At 32.2% G+C, this 6,352-nt stretch overlaps 1 long non-coding RNA gene across 1 annotated transcript; it reads left to right on the forward strand.

Moving 5' to 3' along the window:
• Positions 1-1,121: 1,121 nt before the first annotated feature.
• LOC138337136 (uncharacterized) lies at positions 1,122-6,001 on the forward strand. The gene is made up of 2 exons (XR_011210563.1): positions 1,122-1,325; positions 5,714-6,001. It is a non-coding gene; the product is annotated as an uncharacterized lncRNA (long non-coding RNA).
• Positions 6,002-6,352: the final 351 nt, after the last annotated feature.

The raw sequence follows: 6,352 nt of genomic DNA on the forward strand, positions 1-6,352 counted from the left end.
TGGGAGCTAGTTGGACTTTGAGTTGGTCCATTTGCAACTTGCAAGTTATAAGGTTTTCTTTTGGTAAATTATGTACAATAACTTTGAAAATTTATAGTCTAAATTTTTATCCTCCACTTGTCCTATTAAATCTTCAAGGTTCAAAAGTCAAAACTTGTTAAGATTGAAATTTTATCAATGGGACAATAGAGGTCAAAAGTTCAAAGGACAACTCACCTCTAAGCCATTCTTGTAAAATCACCTATTTTCTTTGGCATGTATACTATTTTTAATTGGAAATTAAGTTAATTCGTTACTCTCTTTCTTCTTTTGTTTGGATTAACTTATTTTAACTGCCTTTAAGTTAAATAATTTTTAGTATTTTGATAAAATAAAAAAATGCATATTAACACTTGTTTTTAAGCTAGAATAAAAATTAAATCAAAAGACATTTATAAAAATTTATGAGTTATGGCGTTTGACTTTTAAGTTATGTTAAAAGTGATTACACACAGATTATTAATCTAAATAGTGGTCGACCTAATCACTTATATATTAAGAATAACCTAAAATGTATCAACAACAGTAGCTCGTTCGTAATACACATCTTCTCTTTATTTCTCGTGCCTCCAGTAAATTCGAGACAATTCAAATTAATGATACGATATCCATGGTTGGGTTGTGAATACGTATATTTATTGTATGTAAATATAATTTATCTATAATAATTGCATGTAATATATGTACATTGACAAAGAAAATAAACAATGAATATGACAAGTTATTTGTAAAATAGATTCTATTTTTTGCTTTTCAAAATCTACATTAAATCTATTTCTATGTAACATTCCGTTTTAGAAAGAGCTAAATTTAGAAAGAACTAATTTTAAAAGAGCTAAATTTAGAAAGAACTAATTTTAAAAGAGCTAATTTGATGTTCTTTTGAATTATAATTAAGTTGTGAGTAAATTTCAATACAAGATGAATTAGGTGGCCTATTAGATATCAAATGAGAGGTCTTGGATTAATCCTCTTTGCAACTCCACCGAGTTTGCTAAGTTTCACATTCGGATGAGAAAGATATGTCCGTTTGAAGTCAGTCTGCCTAGTTAAGGAAAGTTATCCGAATTAATGAGGGATGTTTTGGTCTTTTCCTTATCCCATGAGCTTTAAAAAATTTTAGTAATATTTTAGCGGTAAAAACTGATTTGAGTCATTTTTCACAATCCTAAATACTTTTAGGATTTTTAAAAGAGTTCAAGAGGAGAAAAGTGGAAAGTTTAAAGGCGTTCGTCAAGGTTGTAGAGATTTGTCTAGGAATTTCGCCAAAAGTTGTTCTCTAACAGGTATGTAAGCTCTCATAGTGTAGGTTCACTCAACCACATACCAATCATTTGATTTTAAATCCATAACTTCGGGAGGTTGAATGATTTGAGTTCTTGATGAATTTCTTGAAATTTCTTTCTTAAATCATTAACGATGAGTTTGATGAATTATTGTGATGAATCTTAGGAGTTTGAGGTTGCTTTTTAGTAGATTTTTGTGTATTGATGTTGAGTATTCAAATATTTGTGAGTTAGGAAAGAAAATATTTGATTCTAGACGTATTAGGACTAAATATCAAAGAAGAAATTTGTCGGAATGTTCTGGGGAGGGGCTAGGATGGCACGCCCCAGATGCGCCAAGGGTGATGGACCCAAAACTAACGACATCCATATTAATATATGTCTAGCCTATATCAAATAACTCACTCAAATCTATAATTATGATAAACTATAACTATAATGAGCAATTAAGTAGTATAAATTTGTCCTAACTAATTTTCCTTTAACTAAATTTAGAATTTGGTCCATTAATTGATTGTCAATTAAATTGATTATATAAAAACTTATCCGTCATTTAAATAATCATATTTAAATAAATAGTTCAAAATTCAACTTGCATGGAAAGCTAAGGTGATTTTTAGAAGAAAAAAACAAAAAGAAAACGTCGTATTCGTGGTGTCTTTATTTCTTTTTCTATAAATAGGCACATTACACATAAATGATACTCAATAAAATAGACCTTTAATTTCTAACAGTGGGTTATATATATATATATATATATGGAAAAATTACGCGGATAAGTAAATTTATACTATTTAATTATTTATTATAGCTATAATTGTCTATAATTATCACTCGCAACTAACATTATACATTAATTACGTGAGCTAACTTTGAGTTGTATTATTAATCATGTTTGTATATGTATAATTCGCCAGAATATAAAAATAAATATGTATAATATACAATTTTTTAGCCTATATATATATACAATTCACCTCTCTCCCACTCTCTTCCCTCTCTCGCTCGCCACTCTCCTCCCTCTCTCAATCTCGCTTGCCTTTCTCCTCCCTCTCCCAATCTCGCTTGCCATTTATACAAATGTATATGTATAATATACAATTCACCTCTCTCCACTCTCTGCCATCTCTCGCTCGCCTCTCTCCTCCCTCTCTCAATCTCTTGCCTCTCTCCCAGTCTCGCTCGCCTCTCTCCTTCCTCTGTCAATCTCTCTTGCCATATATACAATTACATATGTATAATATACAATTATCTAACCAATATACATACACAATTCACCTTTCTCCCACTCTTTTCCCCCTCTCTCTCACCTCTCTCCTCTCTCTCCCAATCTCGCTCACCTCTTTCCTCCATATAAATGTAGCTACAAATTGTAATTATCAAACTATAGCTATAGAGTATAATTAATTATTTTTAAATAGCGATATGTGAAAATTTCCATATATATATATAGCAAATTAATGAAAATGTACTACATAAATTATTGATTATTGTACTATTAGTGAATAGTGATTGAAACATTTGAAGAAGCTTATAACAATATAACACTAACTTCAATTCAACGGTACTTATTACTTGAAACTAAATAATCCATCAACCATGAGTGACCTTAATTTGTCAGCTAAGAAAAATAAACAGTAAATGTAATTACTTATCTCTATACTAATGGCGTGTGATTGACTTGACATAGATATTAAGAAGCAATTAATTATAAGAGTAATTTTATCAAAATATCTTTATTAAATATAAGTCATCTAAATATTAAAAAGTATATATTATTTAATAATCAGGATACAATAGACACAACATGGTAAATTTTTTATTGATTCTAGGGATAAGGGTGTGAAAAATATCCCAACTTTGGTCGAATTTGCTATTGCGATACTTAACTTTCATGAGGACCTATTACCACTCTGAACATTTAATAGTGTATTTTTACCCCCTAAATTATAATGTATTTAAAAGGTATATATGTGTTCACGTGGACACATTACTATTTGTAATTTTGCATTATTTTTTATGTCCACGTGAGCAAATATATGTGTTTAAAATACGACTTTAAATAGTCTAGAGAGGTAATAGGTCCTCATGAAAGTTTAGTATTACAACAACAAATTCGATAAAAAATAAGATACTTTTTAGACCTTTATCCCTTAATTTTATGAACTAAATATATATTATTAGATATTCCGAAATGGTATAATAGATAAGAAAAAATCAATGGAGAGAGTGACTATATACATAAATATCTTTTTTTTTCTTTTCTTTCCAAAACTACATATAATATAATTAATGCATAACTTGGAGTTAATTTCATGATTTCAAATTCGTATTCAATTTCTTATATTATTAGTATTATAAAAATTGCACTTGCCTCCCTTTCGAAGTAGAAAATTTTTGTAACGCATATTCAATATTTAGCTAATATAATAAATATGCATAATCAACACGATTGTGTTGAGTGATAAATACTACTTTATATTTAGTTAAAAGGCTCGAGTTTGAGTTTCTATAGGTACAATATTGTCTTTGTTAGAAAGCATTTTACCCCAATGTAGGATTTTCTGACGTGAACCCGAAGTTAGTTAGGCTCCAATGTGGATATCGAACATTGGATGGGAAATCAAAAAAAAAAAAGAGAAACTTTCATAAATAACAAACATTAGACCTTAAATAGGACTCTATAGCTGTAGTTTACTTAATTGTGATAAATAGCAAAATGATAGGGAAGAAGGTAGGAAAGAGGCGAGCGAGATCGAGAGAGAAAGGAAAGAAGATTATATTTTGTATTTATTTTACATTGTATTCTATATTTATTTTGTATCAATTGTATTCGAAGTACAACAAATTGAATTTTACATTTATTTATTTATAGTGTATTCTTTATTTATTTTATATAAATTGTATTTGAAATATAACGAATATAACTATATTAATTGTGACGACCTGTTTAGTCATTTTGAGCAGTAGAGTTTATTCTGGTTATAGCTGTCTGGGTCGACGGATTCCACGACGGACCGTCATGGGTACGACGGACCGTCGAGGGGTGTCTCGTTCCAAAACACTTAGACTCTGAAAATTTGGGTACTGAGATCGACCCTCTGAACTTCGCGACGACATGGCAGGACGGACCGTCGTAGGAACGACGGACCGTCACAGAGTCTTTAATGAATTCGACTCTCTGAACTTTGTGACGGAAACAGCAGGACGGAACGTCGCAGGCACGACGGACCGTCACAGGCTGCGTAACCCTGACTGGGTCGGATTTCTGTTAAAAGTTTTTAAGGGGTGTTTTGGACCATTCCTGCTTATGATTATAAAGTTAGTGGTTTAATGTTAATAATTCAATTACTTGGAGGTTAAAGGAGATAACTTCGAAATAAATAGTGGGTTACTTTTACCATCTTTTATACTTAATTAGATGATAATTAGGGTAAAAAGAAAAGAGTTTGAATAAGGAAAAAATAGAAAGAGACAGAAAGAGAGGGATAGCGAGCGAGAAACAGAGAGAAGCGAAGAGGAAAGCAGAGGCTTTGAGGAATAGCTTGCTTGATCAAAATTCTTCGGTGGAGGTAGGTTATGGTTTATGCTATTCCGTAGTAAACTCTAAATAGCGATTGATATGTATTGGGTGATTTTGTAAAGTCTTCTATATGCTTAATTGTGTGCTTGCATGATGTGATTATGTAATTGTGATGAATTAGCATGATGAGGCTGTTGAATCTTAAACCTTAAAACCTCTTTGTTAATGATGATGCCTTGGTATAAAAGAAGGCTTGATGAACTGAAAGAATGAGATTAGGGGATCGGGTGTCACGAATCGACACGTAGAATTAGGGGATCGGAGTGTCACGTTCCGACACCAGGATAGTAGAGGATCGGGTGTCACGAACCGACATGTAGTAGTAGGGGATCGGAGTGTCATGTTCCGACACCAGGATAGTAAAGGATCGGGTGTCACGAACCGACACGTAGTAGTAAGGGATCGGAGTGTCACATTCCGACACCAGGATAGTAGGGGATCAGAGTGTCACGTTCCGACACCAGGATAGTAAGATGAATGAATATTGAGGGGATCGGAGTGTCACGTTCCGACACCAGGATAGTAAAGAGAGTGAATCTTGAATTATGTTAATATACTCAGGTTTAAAGAACCTATTTCCCAAATGAGTATGGTGTGGAGGCTTGAGTCCTCATAGATGTGCTTGGGTTGTGGTCAATGGTTATGGTACTTGTCGTGGTCACCTGTTGAGTATGGTAGTTGATTTTATGTTATTATCTGATATATATTGCTTTCTATTTTGAGTTGGCCGATGATACCTACTCAGTACTTGTGCCTTGTACTGACCCCTACTTGTATGTTTCTCTTTGTTATTTGTGGAGTGCAGTAAACGTACCATCGACCTCGACTCGTCCGCAACTCTAGCCAGTCTTCAGCATATCAGATTTCAGGGTGAACTATTGTTCCTAGCTCGGGCTGGATTCTTTCCTTCACGTCTTGATGTCTTGAAGTTCGGACACGGACCATCTCTTTACCTATTTTAGTTTCTTAAATACTCTTAGACTTAGAAATTTGAGGATAGATGTTCTTGTGGTGATGACTTCCAGATTTTGGGAATAATAAGTATTAAATTTTAGAAGTTATTTATTGGTTATATTAATGAGTCTGTTTATTATGATTGAAATGTTAGGGTTTAGATTGGTTGGTTCGCTCACATAGGAGGGTAAGTGTGGGTGCCACTCGCGGCTCGTTTTGGGTCGTGACATTAATAATCTCTTTGATTGGATACAAATACATTGGGCAGAGAAAATAAATATATATTACACTCGTATGAATACAAATACATTGATAAAAAAAAACAAAATATAATTTTTTTAAATATAATTAAAATAAAATACAAAATATAATTTTTCTATTACAATTGACAAGAGAGATAGAGTAGAGTGCAAGAAGAGGGAGTAGAGAGGGGGGAAAATTGTTATTATTGATCTTTTATAATATTTTTAAGCTATACCTATTTTTTTTT

The sequence above is a fragment of the Solanum lycopersicum genome, chromosome 7 (genome assembly GCF_036512215.1).
Source record: "Solanum lycopersicum chromosome 7, SLM_r2.1".
Lineage (NCBI taxonomy): Eukaryota > Viridiplantae > Streptophyta > Magnoliopsida > Solanales > Solanaceae > Solanum > Solanum lycopersicum.